Raw genomic sequence first — 27,060 nt, 5'->3', positions numbered from 1 at the left:
GAGTGGCAGTGATTGAGATATATCCTACCTTGGTCAACATCACCAGACTGGTCCCTGATTCACTCACTTGGGCACCCAGCTTAACCCCCTGGACTGTTGCTGGTCAGACCTGACTGCCATCTCCAGCATGCCTGTTCACCTTGCTTGGGAACCAAGGGATGGGGCCTTGACTGTGCTATCACGTTCCCCAACACAAAAGGAAAGTACTCATTCAGCCAGAAGCAGTACTGCACCATTTAACCCTGTAGGCTTTCCCATCCTGATATATTTTAACTGTAAACCTTTTAATGTCAAAGCACGTTCGTAGGGCCCTGGGTGAGTGGACGACCTTTAATTCTAGACATGTATTATATGTTCAGATTGATTAAAGGAGGAGTCAAGTTCAGCTTTTAACAGCTGGAAATTTCATGCAATCAGTTTGAGTATTATACTTCCAAAGCTTTTCAGCAAGAACATTTCCAGAAATCTGGAGGTTTTTGTTTTTCACTTTTATCAACTACTCTCTCTTCACCAGCTCTACCTAATCCCAGAAGGCTGCATCTGCCTTCCTGAGGCACAAACTGTGGCTGAAGAAATGAGCATTGTAGTAAAGCAACAACAGGAAGGTGTCATCACATTCAGTTGAATCTAAAACTAATTGCCAGATTAAAAAGACACCACTCACAGAAGGGAGAAGTATAGCAAACCACAGTTACTGCTGAGTACTCTACTGGTGGGCCAGGATTATTTGCGTGTAAGAACCTAGAACAGACAAAGCCTCCCTCAATACACAGTAAGACAATTCATTTGGCATAACACAATGTAGTGCACTAATTTGAATCAAGACATATGCTCTAGAAACCCCACCAGGTAACTTCAGGCTATGGCAGTGTCACTGTTAATATCTCCACACAATTAGGAATCCATTGGCACTTTCAAGTGAGGAAGGAAGAAAAAGACAACAACAACAAAGGACAACCTGGTTTTGCTAACTTAGGTTGCTTTATCTAGATTTCTCAAGGGGTTTTCAGTAAACCTCCCTTTGAAATAAAGCCCATGGTACCCAAACCCCTACCCTAAGATACCTTCAGGGTGGATTTCCCAAAGGAAAAGAATTAAGATTTAAAAAGTCATGGAAATATAAGACACGCACTCAGAGCCTCCTACTGTTGGGTACCAACAAACACAAAGGAAACAAAACCAGATTTGAATATTTCAATTAATATTCAGGGAATATGTTTCCTGACTTCTGGTGTTTCAAGGCAATGATATTTCCAGCCCCTCTTTTTTGCAACAGAGTTTGGTTTGGCCAGTGAATTCGCGGAGGTGGGGGAAAGGAATTCCAAACAGCTTTTTGTTTTTACTGCCTCTTCCCTGATAAGGAATGAGAGAATGGGAGCAGAGTGGCAATAATCCTCCGTGTAGTTCCTGAGCCCATTCGTCCTTTGTGCTCAGGTACAGAACTCATAGGGAATTTTTAGAACAAAAAATAGGTTTTGTCTTAACTAACTCTTGAAATTCTTTCAATTGGGGAATTGCAACAGTGCTATTAAAAAAGCCAGTTTTATTGACATGACAGATTTCCTAGGATAGGCTATTAATCATTGCAAGTCACTGTATCAATAGTGTACTTAACATTTGAAATTCAAGCAAAATCCTAATGATACTGACTCTACAGGAGCAGTGCTTCTGTTGTGACCGAGTAGCATATTCAGACTAACACCTATGAGCTTGATTTCTGCTGGTTAGTGTGGATTTTTATTCCTGAAGGTATTGTCTGTAAAAAAGGAAGGAGGTCAGCAATGTCATTCATGTAACCTGCCAACCTGCTCAGGAGAACTGCCTGATGTAGAATCTTGCTGTGTCCTGTTCTCTGGAGTTTTCCTTCAAAATACAGGCATAAATATATCCTTAATCATAACACTGGTCATCTGTTTCAGCCCCGAGCAACACTGATTACTATGATTCTGTACCAAAATAACTTAATGAGACTGGGGCTGCAGGTTTTCTTACTGTTTTCCAAATAACCTGTCCTCGTTTGCATGTCACTGGGAAGGGGATTTATTTTAACTTTACAATGTACAGGGCCTTTAAGCCCCTAGCAAAGCAATTTATTAACCTGTGATTAGCTTAATTAGTGTCTATTACTTTTGTTGCTCCTGGCTGTTCCCCCAAAGCCTTTTTTGGCAAAACAAACAAATAAATATCTTTAGCATTTGGAAGAGCAGAAGGGGTTGAAAGCAACACTGCATGTGTAAAATGGAGGTTCAGAGATAAGGAAGTTGTCACTGATGCAGAATAGACATTAGCATGGCTGCAGACCCCAACCGTTAGTGACCAGAGTGAAGCCTGAAGAGAATGAAGAAATGCTGATCAGCAAATCTCCCCTGCCCCTCAAAATCTCACCCACCTGAAGTACTGTCACTCCTGTGATATCCCAGGTTCTGTCCTGCCTATTATGTCCTTCCAGATCCATATTGCCCATATTGTTAGAGTTAGGGGTGGGCTTCGCTTAATGCACTGAACTGAAAGTAGCCCTGCAGTTATGTCCCTTGTTTCAGGATAAATCCCACACCTACTCAGTTCTAACCTGCTGCTCTGCTTGCCTCCCCATCGTGCTGAAGGCAAGCTACCACTGTCAGGCATGGGGTTAACACCTTAAGAGGCATCTAAGCCACCTGTGACTCCCATAACACTACCACCATTGCTTTAACACTACCTTAATTCAATCTAGAACTGAACAAAGACTATAACATACATTAGAATGTGCCAATAGAAATGAGAAAGTGACAAAACAAAGGTGACAGGAATGGGAACTGATGTATGTTAGAAAAAAAGATCAGAAAACACAAACTCCACTAAAGCTCTTTTTCCTACCAAATTAGGCATGACTATCAATCAGCTGTGTTGTTGCAGGCTTAGTTTACAAATGCATTAGTTCACCATACTTCTTTCAGGTTTAATAAAAGAAATACAACTCAAATGAGTAATAGTCAGTTTTGTTGTCTTATAACAGACTGATGACCTTAAGATTTCTCACAGGAAATTCAATTTGAATAAGGATTAAACTCGAATTGTCAGCGAAGTATCCATCCCCAAATAATTATTTCTCGCATTCATTCTAAATTCTGGTTGTATTTTGTCTTCCAAAACATCATGTTTTGAAGCTAGCCCAGATAAATCACATAATATCCATATTAATAAAGATGCTTAATCTAAGAGCATTGTTTTTCTCACAGTATTTCTTGTCTCAAAAAGGTCTTTTGTAGTACCACAGGGAGAGAAGATATATCTGTGAGAAGTGTCAGAAGTATTGAAGCAAAAATAAACACTTTTTTCAGTCTGATATTTCGTCTGAGTTTTCTAAGTTCAAGTAATTAACTTACAGTTTTCTGTGTCCTTCTGCTGCTGCTTCTGTCTGTGTGTCAAAATAATTTCATTAAAACACTCACAGATGAGAATTTTAATGAATTTCTGACAAGTTAATATACTCCTTTGTAAAGGTGCAACTGCAGGTTAGCTTCGGGTTTGATTGAGCGCCCAACACATGTACTGTTTACAGAACAGGAAAAGTACCAGGTGTAATGAATGGTGCTAAGCTGGAAGAAAATAAATTGAATTCACAGTTTTGGACTTCTAACCTTTCATGATCTACTGCTTTTTTAGTCAAGATTTAAAAGAAATACCTATCATTCAAATGAGCATAAATACTTTTACCCCAGGACTTAAGCAAGAGAAATGGCAGTCATTACAACTATGGAGTGCATAGTTGGTCATTAACAGCAAAACTTATAGATCCTTCCAAAGAGCCATTATAAGTCAAAACAAGCTGTTGAGATCTAAAAAAAAAGGGCACTACTAAAATCACAGTAGAACATCACTGGAGCAAGCTGAGTCAAGGAAGCAGATTAGCTAATTAATTTATGAGATCTCAGTGCCTTATACTTGTTAGCTGCCTGGAGTAGCTTCTTCAAAGATAGCCTAAAATGAAGTAATGCAGGGGGTAATCAGAGAAGGAAAAATGTCTGCTTTTTATGTAAGGCAGGAAGAATAGGAAGTCAGAAAACACCCTGTGTTTTTACTTCTCCTATATATGGAAGGGAAAAGGGATGGAGATTAGATATACTCATTCAATACTTTCCATAAATTGCCTAGGTTTTGAAATCACCTATAATTGAAAGCACAGATATTTTCAGCTTTGTACAGTAAGTAAAATATTGTGGAAACAGCAGAAAATAAAACAGTATGTGATGCATCTGTTGAGCAAACCAAGAGGAAAAGGGTATTTCTCTCCAAAAAAAGATTCTGCCAGCTACTGGAAACAATTAGGTCCTAAGCAAGGTAAGGAACAATACTCTGAACATTACTCTCAACATATGAAATAAATAGAAAGTGATGAAAACCAGACTATGGATGAGGCATTCTTCCTCCAGCACACTCCATCCAAGGTGATGGATAATTAGAAAAATCTCCAAACTTAATACTGAATTTTGCTTTCCTTAAGTGTAATGGTGGAGATAATATGAATACAACTTAGTCTTATCAACAGATTCAGCTCCTGAAAGTGAACTTCTAAGCATATGGTCATACAGGCAGAAAAGCCAAAACGTATGAAGAACAATTCCTGAACATCATGCAAACAGTCTGGAATTACATGCTAGGGCTCACTCAAGTGGGTTTACAAAGCCATAATTTCAACAAATAAATTTTACAGTTTGACAGTTAATCACACAGAAACACAATGAGGATTTCCAGGAAATGCTTGAACTCAGTTTTTGAACATCCTGATTCATTCCTAGTGGAGTACGTAGGAATTTTTCTCTTCAAATATGACTGATTTCTTCATTAAATAAAATAAAATGGAAACAAAGGAGTTCAAATTCTAAGAGGGAGCACTGTTTCCTACAGGAAAACAACATAAAAATAGAGTTTTTATCAGTCCACTGATTTTGGCCTATCACACAGAGACAATATTAGCAAAGATTTAACCCATCGTTGTTGCATTGTTTCTTTGCAAACATATCCCATCGATCCACCTCATGATAGTGATTTCCATGAATGGATTTGGTCTGACATTGCCCTACGGTCCTTTTATTTTTCTAATCTAGCAACCAGGCTCCTGATATACCTCTTCCTAATAAAAATGGAAAACCAGCACCCCCTCCAAGATAAAGTGATTCTCTTTTCAGCGTCCTCAGCTGTGAAAAGAAACACATTGAGTACATGTTGTCTAAAGAACCCTAGCCCAGTAAAAGCTAATTTGAATCAAGTCTGGGTATCCTGACAATAGTTTTGAATCCTGAAATCAATATGAAGCTGCGAAGTGCGAAGGGAGGAAATAAAGCACAGCGGTCTCTGGCTTGCTTACTGGTTTGCATGTAACACTGCACTTGTAACTCATGCACCATGCTAAGATGTCTGTTGGGTGTGTGATCTCCTTAGACCTCCTATAAAGACATCTGCAGAAGATTAGTTATAGTTTTGGCAGGCTGAATCACATTCTGGAGCTGTCTGACTTTATCACATATAGAAGGAGCACAGTGCAATCAGGATCCCAACTTCAGTGCTGAAATTAAGTGTTCACCTTAATGTTTACTGCTTGTGGGTTAGGGCTGCATCCATACAGTCTTTATACCAAGTTCATTGAGACTCAATGCAAACACAGGAATCTACCACCACAACTGAGGCCAGATGAGGATGAAGGACTATAATAATAGACTGAAAGCATAATTAGATGGTTCCTGATGCACTGCAAATACAATCACTTGTGATATGAACGATCTGTAACTGGAGTATCATAGCACTAAGCAAAAAATCCATAATTTGTGCTTAAAGTTTTCTTCAGAAAGGGAGACAAAGTGAAGGTGTTATCGCTGAGAAATTTTCCCCATAGGAACAAAACACAACATAATCAAAAATGTGCTATAGAAATCCTAAAATACAAAGAGAGAACATTATTGTTAAGAAAAATCATTGCCAGCATTATGGAAATTAGATCAAAGTCTAAATACTGTTAGGCTTTTTAACTCATAAATCATTGCAATAAATTAGAAATGTCCAGTAACATTAAGGAAAACATGTAAATGTCAAAATAATTTGTCACAAAATCATTGCCACCATCACCAGCTCTGGTTTTTAAAGGAAACAAAACCACCTGACTTGTCTTAATGAAGCACTTCAAACCTCTGTGTTGGCTTTGCATATTTCAATTAAATATGCAGGTTTATGATCAACTTGAGTTACTCATACTTGGAACTTCTTAAATCAGCCCTGTTTTATAAGTGCTTTAATACAGCTAGCCATACAAAATGGATATTTGGAAGTAAATTTTCACCTGCCTTTTTTTTTCAGAACAGAGCATGCATACAGCTGGTATGACTAGGCAAGTTTTGACTATCTCTGCACAAATCTGTATCTGTTATAGGAAGAACACAGACTGAATTTCCAAATCATTCCTGCATGTTTAACAGCATTTCCTGCAAAATTGTACTGTGAAAAGGATAAGATCTTGGATAACTTTTCACACAATATCCTTTTTTGTTCTTAACTTTGGTTTTGCTCTGGAGACAGCAGTTGGCTGCGTATTTAGTGCTTCCACTGGGAAATGGAGTGCTCCAATCTGTATTTATATAGGATTCATATGCTTTTCATCATTTAAGCTGTTTTTATACATCCTTCTTCAGTTAGAGCAACACTGGTGAAATAATTCAGTTCCAATCAGTTTGATTAGCAAAATTCAACTATGTATGCTTTATTTGTTAACTTGGATCATTTAGTTCAGAAGCACATGGATAAAAAAATCCAGCAGATTAGAAAAAGGATTACATTTTATGGGGCTATTGAGGAGGAAGAAAGGCTAGGGGAGCAGCAACTGCTTAAAGCTGGTATGACTCCAGACAGAAGAGTATCTCTGCATTGAGTTAGCCTGAATGCACAAGAAAATATGTATTCTGGTTTATACCAGAATAAACCTGACTTGTATCAGCTCAGGAGAACAGACACCACCTGACCTAGCATTAGGTTAGATTATTTTCACAGACAGATGATACTTGATCTAGCATGGCCCCTTCTGAGATAAAGTTACTCTTCTCAGAAATGTTAATAAATACGATCTGGCATAGAACATTTATGAGTTCAAGGGAATGCCTTACCTGGACTCAGCATTTCTGGTCTGTGCTCACTGAAAGCACAGTTAACATCCCATAGATACCATCCCAGAGTCCTTCAAAATGGGGAAGAATACACCCATTTCTAAATTACAAAAGGAAAATTAAAAAATTATTCTTTTCTATCTGAGTAGAAATACAGCAGGAAAAGAAAGTAAATGACCCATTTCTTGGGCTTGTAGATGTGTACAAATGGTGCAGAGATTCAAAATATAAATGAAGAAGCAGAGGGTAACGCTTCTGTTTTGACATTATCTCCAAGTTGGGTGACAATCAAGCGCTATCTGGACAGAAGTATTTTAAATACTGCTCCCTGTTCTTACGCACAAACTGTTTCTTTCCTCAACAACAGGTGTATGCTATTTTTAATCTCTGTATTAAATATCATCTGATTTTGCTATTGCAACTACAACACTTATTGGCATACACTAATTTATAGTTAGCAACATAAATGATGGTTTTGATGCTGAGTTTGTGAATAATGTGGACGTGTTGACTGTAGCTAGTGTGGCTTATGCTCCTTCACAGTATTCCTATTCACTCTAATTTTTTCACATGATCACTTAGCATAAGAGTAAGTAACTTTGTTCTGTACCTATGTCATGTTTTGCTGAATCCCCATCAAGATGCTAGTGCCCTGCAGCACCTGGAAATGTGCACTGATCTTCTGCAACACTAGTTTCATCTCTTCAAGACTAAAATTGATTTTTCTCAAACTGGCAGGTAAAGGTACAGTGTACCCAGTGATCCATAGCTCGAATGAGTGCAACGGTACCAGCCTCAGTGGTTGAAAAAGCAGTAACTTTTTAAGTCTTTGCAAGCAACAGTGCAAGAAAAAACAGACAGTAGTGAGGAATTTATCTTGTAAAATGCCAGGCAGTCAAGTTGTTTTACTGCTGCTGGAGGCTATTGTCAAAGTTGCTAAGTAAATGGTGGAAATAGTTTTCTTTAATTGGAATGAGCTGGGATACCATGGTGATAGGCTTTTTATAGCATCCCTAACATAAACAGATAAAAAAGGATTTCTAAACTCAGATTTTATCACTGCATGATTTTTCCAATTCTATAGTTCATTGTGAAAGGCTCAAATCCTCCCTTTTGAACACCGAAATAGGAGGGAAGACATTGGAGTCTCTCCTTGCTCTCCCCTGCCACATAATCCTGCCTGTAAGGCCTAAGTTTATTGAAGGGAAAGCAAGGAGAAGTTAGGATATGCTTTGAACACAAAGACCAATCAAATCTTGCACTTGCTTAGCTGTCATTAGCAATTCCCTGGCAGCTCATGCACTTCCCTAATGTAGCAGAGCAGTATAAATGTCTTGGACAGGACACACACCAGAAGCAGTGCCACCAGTGCCACAGACCCCTTGCTACTCTGTTATGCCATGATGCTTTCTTAGTACATGATCCAATAGAGAACGTGTGGCTGTGGATGTGATTTCACCCTGACCCGTTATTCAAGAAAAAAGTTGGAAACTTCAAGATAAAATCATTATTTAACACATCTCTGACTTGTTCTTTCACAATTCCTCCAAAGTGTGTATGAACAACAACATTTTTACTACTACTGAGTCGTGAAATAAATACAAACAGTTCACACTTCTGCCTGTACTGGTTTCTGCAGAATCCCCTTTATTTAATTCTCACTATGTGTCCCTAATAAAGAATTTTCACATGCCCAAGGAAAAATGGCATAAAGGTAAACAAAAGACTTGAGACATGATAACAGCTGAAAGTTGAGATCTTTGCAGTTACAAGTGAAAAGTGACCTTTGTGGGTTTAATTCCTATTTTTGTTTTCATTGAATGTGATCTTTCTGTCTTTTTTATCCTACTGGCAAACAAGGATTGCAAAAATGTAGGGTCTGACTTTCTAGAATAGCTGTTAGAAGGCCATTCAAAATGAAGAGGTGTCATGATGCTTGGCATGTTTCAAATTCACATGCAAACAAGTGAGCATAGCTGAGATGTATCAGGTCCTGAATAAATTTCCAGCATTCAGGAAAGGACTTGGGGGTCTAGAGGTCAAGTACCTCAACATGCATCAATAGAGTATTCTTAAACCAAAGAAGGCCAAATGCATCCTGAGCTGTACTAACAAAAGCATAAACTAAAACCTAGGAGAAATTAGTTTTCCCCCTCTCTTTGGCTCTTGTAAGATTTGGCCCTTGAAAGAGTACTGCATCTAGTCTGGGGCTTTCCAGTACACAACAGATGTGGATAGACTAAAGAGAGTCCAACAGAAGGCCACCAGATCATTAGAAAGCAGGAGCATGATGTACGCAGAGAGAACTGGGCATCTGAACCTAATCTCTCTGGACCTGCTGAATGTAAGAGAAATTTAATGGAGTGCCAGGGCATCTGGGAGCAGCCAGAAATTCCACTGTGGTCATAGAATATCCTAACGCTAGCAGGTTAGATTGATGTCATCAAACTGGGGTAGGTAAAATTGCAATTAATAGTAAATCATGTTACAGAAACAACCATCTCTTCTTCTCTTCACTGAATTGCACAGACCAGTATCAAAATGTGCCTTCTTCCTTTTGCATTCACCTGATTAAATGGTAGACGGTAACCTATGTTCTGTGTTCAGGAACAGAGGGAATTGTTTCTCATCAATCTTGTGTACTGAAAACTGGTTATGAAATTCTGAGAGTGCAAATGGGAAATTTGTTACAAAACCTGAAGAAATCAATGTCATTCTTACAGGCATATTAAAACTGTATAAAATGAACACAACTTTGAAGTTTTGGGCTATTCCAACACCAAGTTTGCGCTGTACTGACAAAATGCTATGGAAAAGAAACGAGCTTTAGTAAAACACAAAGATGATTTCAGCTAAGATTTTCTCTCTTTAAAACTTTAATGGCATATGTATAAGAACAGATTATGCTAATTATATCTCTTGCTTGCAGTAACTTACCTTTTGAAATAATGGAGCTCCTGATAATCACAATTTCAATGTAACTGTTGAAGGAAATAGTTCCAATTTTGGATATCATTCCCAGAGTGCTTCAGGCTGTAATGCCTCAGAGTTTCCTAATTCTGTTCACAGAAAATATAAATCAGGATTAGATTTCCATAACTTGCCCATACTCCAACAGTGATTAGCACAGTGCGCAACATGGACCACAATCCTCAGGGAAAATTCATAGAGGTAACTGCACAGACATAGGAATGAATTCTGTCACTGTTCCCTGGTACAAAGCAAAGACACTGTGATGGGGAGTGTTGCTTTGAAAAAGGATCTATCATGGCAGTAACATACCCAGATGTTCCTTTATTTCAAATGCAGAGATATTAATAGACTATTTAATTTTTACTAAAAGGAGAGCTAGTAACACAGTCTTACTTTTAATTTATGGTTCGTTAGGTCTGTTCCTTAATGTGATTAATGACATATCAGTCCTTAAAGCATGGGACATTCATCAGCAGAACTGCATGCCCTTAAAACAGGTGTTGAGGGAATTTGAGAACGTTACAAGGCAAAGTTTTACTATTTCTAGAATAGTCTAAACTGACAAATTGCCAAAACCCAAAAACAATTACACCTTGAAATAAGAATTAATTTTTGTGGGGTTTATTTTTCTTGACATGTATTTTTTTAAAGCTGCAAGGCTTTCATAAATCTCTACGTGGAGGGCACATGACTATAGATGTAAATAAGAACATAGGAAAGCTAGAGAAGAAATAATTCAAATTTCAGTTTTCCAGTGCTGAATGTGAGATAACAGGAAAATTGAACCTTTCTTAAAGCTAGAACCTAGCTTTGATCAAGATTTGTCCTTCTTAATGGAGGAAACACGTTTTGAACCTTGATTGTTGGGAGAAGAAAATAAGAGATACTGGGAAAGGAAGGAAATCCTATAATACAACTATGTAGAATTAACAATTATGTAGAATACTGACCTAGATCACATTCTACATATAATAAAGGTTAATAGAACTAGCTTCTAAGCAGCTCTGTAATTACAGCATGAAAGGTCAGTTCTCAAAATTAGTTATCTATTGCACAGAACAACTGAAATAACTGTCCACAGAGAACACTACTGATAAAACTGAGAAATAAACGAGAAAAGCCAGAGACCCTGAGGACAAAAGCCCCCTAAATTCTCAGAGAAATAGAAACCAGCCTAAAAAGTAGACAGTAGCAGTGAGTCTCATTCCCTAAAATGCTAAGAAAGCCATGAAACTAATTAAGTAATTAGAAATAATTGAAGTAGATATTATTAATTATGATTTTTTTCCTAGCAGCTGTGCACCTAAGGACACTTTTGATCATAATTTAATATTTATGACTCTTGTTTCACCAGGAGTCACCAGTTGTTATTTGCTTTTCTGCTCTGTTCTGGGCATTCTTTATCTTTTTTCTTTTCCCCAACTCTGATTGTCTGTCTTACCCTGTTGTTTCATCTTCTTTTTCATGTATATTGTAAATTCTCTGGAGTAAAAACTTGTTTCTTTGTTATAGGTCTGCAGAGAGCCCTGCATAAGCCAGCCATGGTCTACAACTGGGGGTTTAAGCGATAGCATGCAAATAAATGAGTAAAAGGATGTTTATTGCGCTTATATCCTAACAGGAATCGCTGATTAATGGATATTAAACACTGATTTTATTAATTTAGAAAAACAACAAAGGAAAATCATTTTGGTAAACAAATCTTTAAAAAACCCTGACATTTCAACACTATCTGTTGAAGTTATCATCACAAAAACCTCCCAGTGCTGCTTTCAAAGACACAGCATATTCTGAGAGAACAAAAGAGAAAGAAAAGCAATAAGCTGTACTGTCTGTCAAAAGGAGACCTGTGAATTATGCAGTGCTTTAGTGTTCTGACCACTGCAGAGGATTGAAGACTGACTCGGAGTTGAAATTAAAGAGATGTTGCAAAGTTTGCCCCCAGGTAAACATTTTTCATGGGTCCAATTTATTCAGAACTGGCCATTGTAAAAATTTACATTAATACCAGCTTTTTTTTCATCACTGCAGGGCTGGTGAACAAGTGCTAATGTCAAATGTTAATAATTCCAGTGTGAAAATTCTCACCTGAATGATGACTTCCAGCCACTTTCAATTCAGTTTGTGCTAGAAGCCAGAGCCTGTCTGACACGAAGCAGATCAGGACCAGGAATGCAGAAGTAGCTCAGATCTGCTCTCCTTTCAGCTTCATTAGACTGGATTGTTGATCCACTAAGATCAAGAGATCTTGATCTCCAGCCACAGTAGCTCTTACCTGTAAAACAAGGAGCACAATTTTTAATACATCTGCAATTTCATTCAATATATCACAAACTGCTTTCAGAACATGGGTGAAAACCAAAACTATAGCCAACATACCATAATAGTCCCTGAGTTTTTGTCTACCATTTAAGAACACTTTGGCTTCCTGGATTCCTAACATAGCTCTGCCTCATGAAAAAATCTAGACTTTTTAAATGGTGAAATAATAAAAATTGACATAAAAATGAAGACTTTGAAGTGCACGTGTAGCTATATCACTATGGCCTCTGTGGACTACATCGGGGGAGCCCCTTGATCTTTGAGCCACTTGGTATGGTGAAACTCATCCTAGAGCTAGCTTCTTCTAAATCACATTAGTGTCACAGACCAGCACAGTAGGTGGTGTTCTTTGTAGCATGATGTAAGCTGGACAACCTTGACTGCTGTGTGAGAATGATTGATACTGTGCCAAGATAGTATTGGAAAAGCTCTCAAATAGGGCATTTTAATTTTCATATCTGTACTGTTACTTCTGTGGTTTTTTTCTAAGCCTGACTTCTAAATTCATCTTGAGTATTTCTAAAATAATGGTGTTCCAAAATTATAGTTGCTTAAAGTTTTCATGGTTTGTTTTACCTCCTTAACAGCTATACCTACAGAAATGGAATTTCATCCTCATTCTCACCTCTACTTTTGAGTATTCTTCTCCTCTTTAAAAACCAACAATCTGCTACTAATAGATACTTCACATAAGATGTGTCAAGTGGTCTTTTACAAAGGGTGTTTTATAGCAATGGATTACTTATAACATGCTAGCCATCTAAATCAGAATATGCTCTAAGATACAAGTGGAACACTACCTTGAGTAATTATAAACTTTTTTGTAACTTTTTCCATATTTCACTTTCTATTTTCAGTTATTAGACTCTTCTATTATCTGTAAAATCAGGATAAATCTGTACCTGTTTTAGACTGAAACAAAATAAAAATGGAATCAACTAGAAGTAGCATCAGATGCTAACCATCTGTCTCTCTGGGAAGTTGTGCTATTTGCCCAATTTTCTTGCTTTGACAAACAGAAAAGGTTGTTTTTCCAACCCAGAGAACTGGAGGTTGAACATCAGGGTGAGCCTTTCTAAAAGATAAGTCCTGAAGTTTGTCCAATTATATTGGAAAAACTCCCACAACTTAACAGACTAATGCTTGTCTACTATTGCTCACCTTAAGTATGTCTTTCTGGCAGTGTCAATCACAGCACAGCGCTGTGTCATTATGCTTGGAAAAACAGAAGTCAGAGCAGATTAGCAAAGAAAAAATGAACATTTTGTTCACTTCAAGCGGATGTCCACCTTTCTTCTATTCAAGCAGTCATACTCATGCCTAGAAGAGTAAAAGAATGATTACCTCAATGTATTTCAGTTTTTGCACATAATAAAAGTCACTTTTATTTATCATTAGGAACAGAATTTGGGTTTAATTTGCTCTTCTCCCGGTTAACTTTGTTTTTAGCAGTCCTTACGTTATTTGTCCTGGTCAACTTCTGACCAACATACTATTTCAGGAGTATGCAGGGACCTTGTATTTAATTTTTGCTTCCAAACAATCAAATGCATTTGTCCTCTTTATGTGAATGCTCTTCTGATTACAGACTGTCTGGTCAAGTTTTTCCCTGACACTACATGATAAGTACAGTAGAGACAGCATTGTTTCTCCTTATTGAACACCTGTGCCATGAAAAGATATGGCCTGGGAAATGACTTAAGCATGAATCAGTTTTTATATCCCCATATAAACCAAATATGAAATAAATCAAATTATTTTTTAATATACTTAATTATCTTTTAATGTGTCTCAAGTCACATAGCATATGCCCTGTAAAAAGCACTTGGTTTGGTCCTCTGAACACGTCATGTATATCTTAATGATGAGAGATGACACAAGAAGTTCTTGCCAGAGTCAGAATCCACTGGAAAAAAAATGAGTTCCAAAATAGAGTCTACTCCAAAAACTGTGTTAGTACAGACATATTTCATTCTGAAATGGGTGCATTAATTAGAAATTCCTTTCTCTGAAGACAGTGAATAATCCATTTTACTGATCAATATTATCATAGAACCGTGGAGGTTGGAAGGGACCTCCTGAGCTCAGCTACTCCAACTGCCTGCTCAAAGCAGGGTCATCTAGACCGGGTTGCCAAGGGCCTCAGTCCACTCTCATTTTGATTACTTACAAGAATGCATATTTCACAGCTCATCTGGACAAAACTGCTTGACCACCTTCACTGCAAAGAAGGCTTTTATCTTAGGTTTAACTTTGATTTCCTGTATTGTGATTTGTGCCTGTTAGAACTCACCATGTCACTGACATCTGATTGGCATTTTTAAAGGCTCTTAATTCTAGTGATAGCTTATAGGGGAAAAAAAAAACCTAAATAAATTTAAAAGAAAAGTATTTGCAGCTGTAGAATAATGCAAAAGGTACCACTTAATCCAAAATGTCCCCTCTCCACAAAATAATTCCTGTTATTGGTGAACACTGGACTCTCAGAATGTGACAAAGTACCTTTTGGTAATAAATTCAACAGTAAAAAGTATTTTGAAAACTGAAAGAAATAGCAATTTCTGTACAAAACATTTAATACTATTTGCCTGGCTTTAAGCAAAAATATGTCATAATCCAAAGTATTCTGTGGCCTAAATAACACTGAGATCAGCACATTTCTGTCACAGGAGTACGCACTTAGACATGAAGTCTGGAATATGAGTATCACTAACTATATATACTTCTACTCTGCCTATATATACTTACACCCACACATTTATTTACCTACACATGTGATGTCATGTATTCAGTTGGATATTGTTTGCATTTACTAAACTCTCAATTTTTAACAAGCCTGAAATAAGGAACCTGTTAAATGTGTACAATATGTTCACCTTTCACAGTGCATAATAATGTCAAACACACTCTTACAGCTACTTCATTGCAAACTTACTGGCAAAGAAATGAAATCTTTAAAGGAGTGAACTCATCTGAAGGTGGTGATTGAAAGCATTTTCACATCTCAGGAAAGGAGTATTTTAGCATCCTGTCAGGCCTTCGTGTGTGCCAGATAACACCTTTGGTGTAGCATCTTCAAGCATCAGAGTGAACTTTTGCCACTGATTCTACTGTAAAATTAGATTAATGCATTGTACTCACGGGTGGTTGTATTCAAATGATAATTTTTTGCTTGCTTCTTGCTATTCACTAGGAAATAACCAGCTCCATATGACTCATCACGTTGTGGGAGTTCAATGCCAAGCCTGCTTGCACACAAAAGAAAATCACATAATTATACTAAATTTTGCAAATCAAAAACTTCTTTGTAATTGCCTTAAGATTATTTTACATTCCATTTTCAGAAGATGCTTCCCTGTGTAGCTATTTAGCAGGAACATTTATTATGAAAGTTAATTATAGGCTCTTAAAGAATTAAACAGGGCTTTTTGGTTCTTTTGGGGTTCTTTTTTTGGTTCTTTTGGGTTTTTTTTTAACCAAGGAATATCTGTATTACAGACACTTCTGAATTTGGGGGTTATGTTTTGGTTTTGCTCACATTCTTGACAATCTGATTGAGAAAACGCCATTTATCTTACCTCTACACATACCTGGTTTGCACTTCATTTTTTATTGAAAATATATTCTATTAGGCAAAAAAAAAACACCTCCAAACAAATGAGCCCTGCTGTTCTGAACTGATTTTAACTTAAGGAAAATACATTTAAGTTAATCAGGAATGGAAAAATTGCTGATACACTTTGAAGAACATGTTATCCAAGATACAGATGAAAACAGACAGACTTTCAAAACACCACTTCACTGGAGAAGAGAAGGGCCAGGGAGAAAACTGAGTCAAAAATAAAGTTTTTCCACTTTCTGACATTTATTTCTTGTGGGTCGTCTTGAAGCCCAACACTGCCAACCCAGCCATCAGCAGCTATTTCTGATGTGTTGCTTCCTAACTAAGGTACAGACTGTCACTTGAATCTCTACGGAATGTTACTGCCTAAGAAGGCTGAACTGGTAAGGGGGAGAAGAAACCAAGAAAATCACTTCTAATTACTGTTATGTCAATTTGGGGGCTGACTGGAAGTGCCAAAAATCCATCCTTATTTCTTATAATTGAGTAGAACCAAAAAAAAATCTCAACTTCTTGAACCACAGCTCTGTCTGGTTCCTGAAATGTGTTTCACTAAACAGGATTTCTAGACTGCAGGCAAGTGGGGAGAAGTAATAAAGGACTTCTCATTATTTAATGATAACTGGGCACAGAGTTCTGTTTAGCCAATTCTAATGCTTCAGAAAATTGGATTTTGATGAGGTTTCTGCACCTTAATTCCCTCTCGCTTTGCATTTCATACAAAGGACTATTATATATAATAGTGACTGAAGGTTAGCCCATACTTTGCATACTTGAAAACTCTGTATTGCCTCTGTGAACATTAGACACCCTGCTTATACCCAACAGCTACTGGCAGAATGGGACAGCAAATAAGATATATGCTGTGAAACTCACCGGTATTCTCTCCCATCATTGGCACTTTCCTCTGCCTTTCTTTGAATGTTCTGCAAAGCAGTTCCCTAGTTTTCACTTTTCCCCTCTACCTCTATACATTGAAAGAGAACAGAATTCTTAGCTTAATATTGTGCAGGTGACAAAACGTTCCTTTCCCCTCTACTTTAGGGACAACTTTGAGACACTTTTCAAAGCTGTTTGACAGATCCACAACTCCTTTTGCCCGAGTCCTGGCTGAATTCCCGTCTTGTAATTACATTCCACCTACCTAAAATTCTCCCTTTAGTTCAACTGTGCCATTTTCTGGGCTCTGTTACTTTGCTTATAAACTCCCACTGAAACTAAAGAGAAAGGCAGGCAGGATTTGGTTCACTGGTCTAAAAACATTATATACAATGAACCAATTGTTCAGTACAGCTAGTGAAACTATTTCGGTAGACCTAGCCTTGAATACTGAATCAAAATGTGTTGCTGACTATTAACATACTGGCCTGTGACAGCATTTGAGCTCCTGTTCTCCTTGATTCAAAGTGGTTTGGAATGAAACTCTTTTGATACGGAATCTGGAACTCATAAGCCAATGCCCAATAAAAACTTTGTAATAACATCCCTCTCTCTGAAAACTATAAGTGTCTCCCTTTTAATTTCAGTGGGGAATTAAAAGTTTCCAAAACTTTGTTTTCCAGGAAAGAGAAATGTCAGCCACTAGTGGAATTAGCTTTTCAGGTCCCTAATGTAACTCTCACTCTTGAATTAGAGGAGTGACTTAAACCTTCTTGTAGTTCCAGGCTTTCCCTTCTTTATTAACACCTTCCAGGCATCTGAATTTTCATATGTACTTGAAAAATATTGCTAAACTTATGTATTGCTCTTAAATCGTGATTACTAAATACTGATGGAAGATCAACCGGTTAGAAGGACTGACATTTGCAAGATAAAAGCAGTTTAACTTCAGTAAAATATGAACTATTAAGCAGTAAGATTTTCAAAACTTCCAAGATCTTTTGGTGTTTAAAAATTAAAGCCGGAATACAGAAGAGTAATTAGTAAGAGGAATAAAGGTGGCATCTTGATGCATATGAGAAGAATAGCTATAACTATGGATACAAAAACCTGATCTTGGAGAAAGAAAAATCATCAGAACATCAATAAAATGAGAAAAAATAAATGTGGTGGAGTGAATACAGAAAAAGGAAGTAAAAAATGAGGACAGTAGAAGAGAAGGTAAATTGACATCATCTCTTGCAATTAATTCTTTTCCTTTAGCTTATGGCAGAATTGTGTATTCAGCATCATCTTTTCTATATTGTATTGATCACAGTGAGTTTTGTGGTGTTTAGATTTGCTGCTAAGTTGACAGAGGGATTTTCTCAGCAATTTGCTCTGGTTGCCCAGTGATTGCCATCCCAGCGTTGTGATATATATTCACACAGAACATATTTGTTTGACTACTGAGCATGAGGAATGGAAAGAGGGCAAAAAAATCGGTGTGGACACGATGACCTCCATTGTGAATACGACTAAGTGACCTAACAGTTGCTGTGAATTCAAGTAACTATGCTCGAAACAGGGATAGACCTGATGGTTATACACAGCGGGCACCCAAATGATACATTTTCGAATCACTGGTATCCTCTCAAGAAAGCACTTTGAAACGTGCTGAGAGCTAAATGTAGAGCTGGCTTGATCTGATGGCTAATAACATGAAATTGGGAGCCAGAAAAGCCTGTCTTGAGTCTTTTTTCCCTCTACTAACTCTTAAGCCTTAGGGAAAGACACTAAACTTCACTAAGAGCCTCCTGTGCCTCAAAGCGGGGTGGAGGAAGAGGCTTTCCAAAAGGGATCCAGAGTCTCAACAAGTTTGCAAGGTAAAGACAAGATTTTATCTACTACCTTGAAAATGTAAAAGCTAATAAAAGATGGATATCTGTGGTGTTATGTACTTCAACAAATGAACGAGATGCATACTACAGTCATTTGTGTATGTGTGTGGAAATAGTTACCTTTCTACAGCAAAAGCAGAGAGTGCCAAATTCTGATCTTAGGGACACGTTATCAGAATGAGGCCAACAACAGAATGACAATGACAGTATTTGTCAATGATCACTAAGTGTATGCCATACAATCTTCAATCTACACTCAGTAGTTAATAAATACATGATATTAGAAGTCAGAGAAACCAAACACTTTCCATCAAGCTGGAACTGAGAATTGCCCTTAGACTTTCTCCTGCAGACTGTTTGGCAGTTCCTCTAACAGTTGTTCTGTGTGGCAGGACAGGTAACAACTCCCATTTTTCCTGGGCACTACTGAACCTCCTAAAGCAGTTGCGCTCACTTGCTTTCCATTTATTGATGACATTTGCATCTGCTGCACCTGATCTTCTCTAATCATTTTGTCTAGTGCTAAATTTTTACCTTTTCCTTTTGAATTATTGCAGCTGTTTGCTGATCATAGGCAAACTGCAGCTGCCTTTTAAACAAGCTTCAGATTTATCAGAAAATGCACTGGACTCAGAAGGAAATTTCGCTATCAGCAGACTTTCCAGACGATGAAAAGACAGAATGCTAAGAAAAACTAATTTACTTTTTTGTGTGAGTTAGAAGGGTTATATTCCTCTGGGCCTTTATTCCTCTGCATGCCACTTTGCAAATGAAACACCGCATGAGTACTGTATGAAGAAAAGCATCATGAATACTAAGTTAGTCTCAACTAGCACAGGAATATAAAATGCATTGGTTCTAGTTAAAATCAATTTTGCCTTGGAAGTAAGTATTAGATTCACCTTCTCTATCTCCAAAACACTTAAACAAGTGGAAAATACCACCGTAGCCACTGTATACTAAAGTGGTAAATATACAACCAAGCAATCCAGAAATCTTTTGGTAGCCTGAGTAAAACTCATTTTCTTTGTTTCACAGCAAAGGGGTATGGCCTCTGGAATGAATTCACAGAGTTTAGCTGTGCTGATTCAATAAATCAGCAACTCCTTTTTTTCCCTGCCAGCATTAACAAGATATAATTGGAGCAGAGTAGCTTCCGGAAGTTGAGTCACTGGTTACTATGGAATTATCAATGGAAAGGAGAAGAAGAAGTGGAACAGAGCAGAATTTTTTTTAGAAGTTTCTCATTTTTCCTTTTCAAAACAAGTTCAGGAAGGAAATGGGCTACATGAAATTATAGAAACAAAATTCTGTGCGCTGCTGCGATGAATGTAGCAGCTGCGGGATTTTTCCTGCTTCCCTTTTTATTAAGTTAAAATCATAGAATCATAGAATAGATAGGGTTGGAAAGGACCTTAAGATCATCAAGTTCCAACCCCCCTGCCATGGGCAGGGGCACCTTGCTCTAAACCATATCACCCAAGGCCTCGTCCAACCTGGCCTTGAACACTGCCAGGGATGGAGCATTCACAACCTCCCTGGGCAACCCATTCCAGTGCCTCACCACCCTCACAGGAAAGAATTTCCTCCTTTTACCCAATCTAAATTTCCCCTGTTTCAGATTTAACCCATTACCCCTTGTCCTATCACTACAGTCCCTAATGAAGAGTCCATCCCCAGCATCCCTATATGCCCCCTAAAATAAATTACCGATCTAAAACTTTATAGTAATTACTGACTTTAGAGTAAAGAAACTGGTGCGTATCGATGAGATTAGTACCCCAGTAGAATCCAACCTTCACAATATTTTGAAGGCCCAAATGACTTTGAATATCTTAACCCTGTAAAGTGAACTAAAATATTTTTCACATGGGAAAGTGAAGGAACTCTAGTACTTGACAAAGATTTTCCAGCTTTCCATATGGGCTTGTTCACAGTCAATATGTCACTGAAATGTGCAACCAACTTCTGCTGTATTATAAAATAGGCAGTAGTGTTTAAAAAAGGGTTATTGATGGTACTGGTTCACCTAAAAAAGGCAGAGTTAGTCAATTTGGGGCTGTGAAACTGACTTATATGCATTTCCTCAGTATTTCTTAGGCAGCATCAATTGCAGCCCTTATTGAGCAATTTTCACAAAATAGAAGCACAAGAGGTATCATTAGATGAAGATTGATACTATTGATCTCTTATGACTTGATCTGCTTCCATTATATTCTAATGATATAAACATAGTTAAGGTATAGCCTGCACATTTTGGCTAGGCATTTTGCTTCAACATCAAGGAGCTTTCCATGTGGCTTGACAATAAAGTTAACCTGGCTTCGCAGTGCCAGGTTGCAGATGAAGAATAGTGTGGTGGATTGATACCATCTCACTCAGCTGATTCAACTGGCTCTAGCATTTGACTAATGATTTTGCAATGGCTGTTCTTTGTTTGTTTGTGCCTGTGGAGGTTAGTGTGAGTGATACGCAAGCATGTAAACTTGCACTGCTGGATACTCCAGTAATTAATAGATCTGGTATCATTGCTGTGGAAACAGAGGCTGAATCAGAGGGAAAAAGAAGTGCTTCTTTCTAACATTTTCATTTCTTTAACTTTCAGATAATGGGGCAGGCAAAGCAGCCTTGAAAATTAAGACAAATAAAAAACAATAAATTACCTCGTTCACATAGGGAGCAAGGAGAATAAAGCTCATACGCAACCCAGCACGAACAGAAAGATCTTACTTGCTCAAGCAGGTGGATAAATAGCCACCAGAATTCATCAGTAGAGCTCATCAGAAATCTGATACATATCTTTGAGATCACAGAGGCCTTGAACAGGCATAAAGGAGAAGAGGTATGGTCTAGTCTTTCAGGGTTGGACTACATACTGTTAACAGAAACATTTGGTGAACATTTTCTGTAAAGCTACCTCGGTGTGAATTGTGAAATGGATAAAACCCAAAATATTGTAAGGCATTGCAAGTGAGGAAAAAATGAATTTACAAGGTGCAGACTGAAACATAGTTGTGTATGAAACTAGGACACAAAGCTTGGAAAGCACATTCTCCAGACCAAGAAGCCTCCTGCCTACTGCCAAATACCGTGGATAGGAAACACCCACTGTGTTGGTGAACACAGCATGCTACAGCACTACTACATTGATGGCACTGCTGTGCATTACCACAGCAGGTGCTGTGCAGTGAAGGAATTAAATATTGTAAGAGTCTTTGCTCAGCAGAATCTGTTGCTTCTCCACCTCCCAGCTGTTTTTTCTCTTTCACTGTCGGAGGACTTCACAATCTGGTTTAAAGTATGGCAAAAGTCATTATCTTTTTGTTGTAATTCCTATTTTCTTTTGTGTTCTCTGGGAGGCTTCTGCAAATCCATCCACCATTTCTCTGCCGCATTGTATAAACTGCAGATTTTTGCCTTTAAAGATTAACTAATATTTTGTTGAATTTTCATGCAAACTGTTATGAACTGAGAACACTCTTCTGTTCAGTTTGGTACTTCTGCACTATCACAGCCATTTCCTTATTATATTACATCATCCTTTAACTATAATCCCCATTTACCTTATTACCTAATCAAGCTGCAGCTAATAGATGTAACAAAACCTTTATTCATTTCTCTATCCTTTTGGTGTACTTTTGATTCTTTAAGTGAAATGCCACATTTTGCATATCTATACCAAAATCTCCCTTAGTTGAATTCTGAACCTCAGAGCTTTATACTGTATGAAATGTCATTCTTCAGGGTTGAATACATGCTGATAAAATACAGAGATTTCTTTTCCCAACTCCCCCAAATACATCCTTTTGCCTGAAAAACCTCCAAAGCTTTCTGCAAATTATTCACTTTGTGCCTATACATACTGTTTCAACATATGGAAAGGCACTTGTTCAACCTAAGAATTAGCTGTCTGTTATCATTCTTTTCTCTCCCTGGATCTCAGACATAAGCACACAGACCCACAGAGTCCTCTACACTTTTGAAATGAAACCAATTTGTCTGCTATTCTGATGCAAGATATATCAGGAGAATAATGCTTCCAAGAAATCCAGGTGGAACTGCTGGAGATGTACAAGATTTGCTTGTTCAAGATTGGATTTTCTCTTTGGTAGATTCATATATTTCCAAAATGACATGGCACAGAAATGATCTCTTTGCTTTTCCTAGCTGAGCATGGTGAATAGTGTGCCTTGTATAATCCTCCTGGGGAAAAGTAAGGAGATAATGAGACATATTCGTGTACAGAAAATATATCCAATTAATAAGGAGTCACAATTAGAAGAAATTAAATTCTAAATTACCCTGTATTAAAAACACATCTATTAAAGACTTACAAAGGGCGTAGAGAGACCTCATAAATGATAAGACAGTTATCTAATAATGGGAAGAAAGATGAGATATTGAAGGGTGGGAACTGAGATGATCATAAGCTAATACTTGCAAGTTCTGCCTTAGTCCTTACAGGTACCTAGCTTATTGTGTCTACCGCTACAGCACCTGAGTGCTTCAAACATCTTTTAGGACGTTTTTAGAGCCTGCTGAGTTATCATGTAAAATAAAGAATAAAACTTCGGTGAAGCTGAAAGGTTGAAGTATAGTCTTTAAAGCAACTGAAAATTGATAAAAATCATTGCTGTTCAGTGTTTTCTCAGTGTATGAATTTACTTAGTTACCAGTTTTTCACTTACTTCTTCTATACAAATACTTTTAAAATACTCTTCCTTTGCAGAAATCTGACATCTGCCCTCTATAGTTCACTTTTCAGTTTAAGAATTCCTATGCCTAGGCCAATGGATGTCTTATATTTGAGAAGGTATTAATGTGCTTGTCCCACTTACATCTAGAATGTCATAAATCTAAACCAGAGAACACTGATTTTAATACTTTGTATTTTTCTGATGCAAAGTCTAATCATCAATCTTGTGCTTTTATTCTGCAAGTCCAACAATTTATGGATAGTAGACCTGGAAGTTTGGGTCTACACATGCATTAACTTTGTGAATAATGGCACTTGTGTAACTGATGAGATGTACTGTATCTTTTGGGAGCTGTGCAGAATCTCTTTTCTCACTGTGCTTATTTTATGCAGGAAAAGACAGAGTACATCTTCTGTGGATTTTGCCTGCCCAAAATGTATCAGGCAAAACTCATGATATTTTCTGTTTGTTGAATATATGAGTTTAGTTTGGCTTAATAATATTATTTTATAGAAGTAATGTGAAATAGATATTAAAATGCAAGAAAGATGTTCATTTTAAACCTCACTGACTACATGAAGAGAACATCTTTCAGGGAGAAGCAGAGCTGACTTTCTGCACTGAGTTGCAATCTAGACGTAACAAATCCTTACCTCTTTAACAGTCTTAATGATACCAGGAACAGCCTGTATTCTATATATAGGGACACCAAATGTATTATCCTCATGTCAGTTATTAAACAGAAGCTGGCTTGGATTTGAATCCATTTTGCAAGACTTTCACTCTACAAACAAGATTCAGAGTCAGCTTATTGCAGGAGCTGAAGTTGCACCAGTAACTATACACCTTATTAGAAGGCAGAGTTAATTGTTACCTTTTCTTGGCATCACCTCTTTAGAGAGCTGTGGTAACACAGGGAGAGACAGAAAATGTGTCTTAAAAACATTACACTGGAAAGAACAGCACATGGGATTAACTATCAGATTGATCTTGTGCTTAAAGAAACAGCCTAAAGAAGCTGGATCACTGGAAAAAAAAGCTTTATTTTTCACTCATCTTCTTCCAGCCTGTTTTTACTTTGTCACTTGCTAATGTTTCATATTGTTACGAGAAGTCTGAGATAATTGCACCATTTTCATAACATAAACGGAAAACACCAAAACTAATGTTTTTCCTTGCAAGTTCATTGTGTTATCCCTGGATCTTCTGCTTAACTACTAAAGAATACACTTTAAGATAGATATTTTTTCAGGTAAGTGCTAATAAAAGCCAAACAATACAGATGTTCACTTAATCTATAACATTTGAAGAAATGTTTAGAGTAACTTTCAGCTGAGGTTCCCAGAACTATCTTCTGGCTAAAAACCTGAAAGTGATTATCATGATAATAATGTGACACTTTTGCCCTTTATTAATTATGTAAGTCTAAAGATGGAGACCCCCCCCCCCAAACACACACCTTCTTCACATATCCATATGCATTTATTTCTTCATATGTAATATCTAAATTCCTTACCAGACTGTGTATTGAGTACATCTGTTTGAACTTCACTTCAATCGAATAATAATTGGTGCAAAACGTCCTTTTCAGAGTCACCTGTTTTGTCCTAAGGGTGATAAATTATAGAAGGATAGAAAAGCTGAACAAAGACAGGAAGTCTTCAGAAGAAATTGCCAGACACCAGTTCTTATACATTTACATAAGAGCAGCTCATGCAGTACTAATATGGAATTCATAGCTAAATCTGATTTAAAAGAGGTCACATACCACATGACAGATTTCTTGTAGAACAATCTTGATAATTTATTCATCAAGATGGTATCAACTAGGATATGACAGTGGGGAAGGGAAGTAGAAACAGAAAGAGCAGGGTGGGGAAAGATGTGGTAGGACTGGAATATGTTGTACAGTTTTTAGAACAGGAGGGAAACAGTAATAGTAGGAGCCAAAATTAAAGATGAGAACTAAAGGCAGGTAAAAGAATGAAGCAACCTAATGAGGTAGTGTCATGTGTGTCTGACAATTATAGTGACAAAAAAGCAGGAGTAGGAGCAAGAAACACTACAGTTGGAAAATACAAAACAAAAGATAAAGTGAAATACAAAACTGTGACTGGAGGTCAAAACATCAGCATAGAAGCACTTGAGGAAATGTTCAGTAGTTCGGATGCAGGAAAAGGAAAGGTGTAAAGCTGCTGACATAAAATTGTTGAATGAAATAGCAAAGAAGAGGAATGTGCAGTACAAAACAAGAGATATTTGCAGGAGCTAAACAAAGATGAAGAATGCAGGTAAACAATGTGCTCTGTATAAACAAGGGATAAATTAATAGAGAGTGGTATTATAAACAAGGAAACGGAAGAATGACTTGTAAAAAGAAACAGAAACTACAGTACATCTTTAGCATGGACAGAAATTGTTAGGGTCACAAGCAATTAAAGTTACTGAAATTAAATATGGTAACATCATCTGTGGAAACAGCAAATTAGTTGTTGAGTGGGAAAAATGATGACATTGTAGTTTTGTTGTACTTCATCTGACCAATTAGTAAAATTATTTGTAATAGAAATTGCTAGGAGTTCTAGTTTTGAACAAGGCAACACAGAGGCACACAGGGTTTATTACTGTCATGGTTTAGCCCCAGCTGGCAACTGAGCACCATAGAGCTGATCACTCACTCCTGGTGGGGTAGGGGAGAAAACCAGAAGAACAAAAGTGAGAAAACTCATGGGCTAAGATAAAGACAGTTTAACAGGTAAAGCAAAGCTGTGAGCACAAGCAAAGCAAAGCCAGGAATTCATTCACCACCTCCCATGGGCAGGCAGGTGTTCAGCCATCCCCAGGACAGCAGGGCTCCATCACGCATAGCGGTGACTTGGGAAGACAAATGTCATCACTCTGAATGTCCCTCTAGTTTACATACTGAGCATGATGCCATATGGTATGGAATGGAATATCCCTAGGGTCAGCTGTCCTGGATGTGTCCCCTCCTGACTTCTTGAGCTCCTCTGTGGTGGGGAGGGGTGAGAAGCTGAAAAGTCCTTGACTCTGTGTAAGAGCTGCTCAGCAACCACTAAAACGTTAGTGTGTTATCAACATTATTCTCATCCTAAATCCCATATGCAGCACTGTACCAGCTACTAGGAAGAAAATTAACTCTATCCTAGCCAAAACTAGGACAGCTACACAAATTTCTCAGAGGATTTCTCTAAGAGCTTTTAAAAATGGTGAAAATATGCATTGAAAATTTTCCTTTGGTGAAAATAGAATAGAAACACTTCCTAACTTCAGTGGAAACCGGGGTAGATGGTCAGTAGAGACTCACTGTTCCCAGTGGGAGTGACTGAGAGGGGACACACAGATGTATTTTGCCCTCCCCAATAACCAAAGTTCAAGTCTAGTGCCTCAAAAACCAATGCACTGTTGCTCATCCTTCAGTTATTCAAGATAATAACTTCAGGTAGCAGTTAGCTTGTAAGGTGAATATGGGGTGCCAGAATTACACAGCTTAATTCCTAGAGAAATTGCAACACATCTGTTGCAAAGTGTGACTGGTA

The sequence above is a fragment of the Neopsephotus bourkii genome, unplaced genomic scaffold (assembly GCF_033783945.1).
Source record: "Neopsephotus bourkii isolate Nb327-2 ecotype Australia unplaced genomic scaffold, CSIRO-AGI_Nbou_v1 NB_991, whole genome shotgun sequence".
Lineage (NCBI taxonomy): Eukaryota > Metazoa > Chordata > Aves > Psittaciformes > Psittacidae > Neopsephotus > Neopsephotus bourkii.
The sequence above is the reverse complement of the archived record's forward strand: the minus strand, read 5'-3'. Positions refer to the sequence as shown.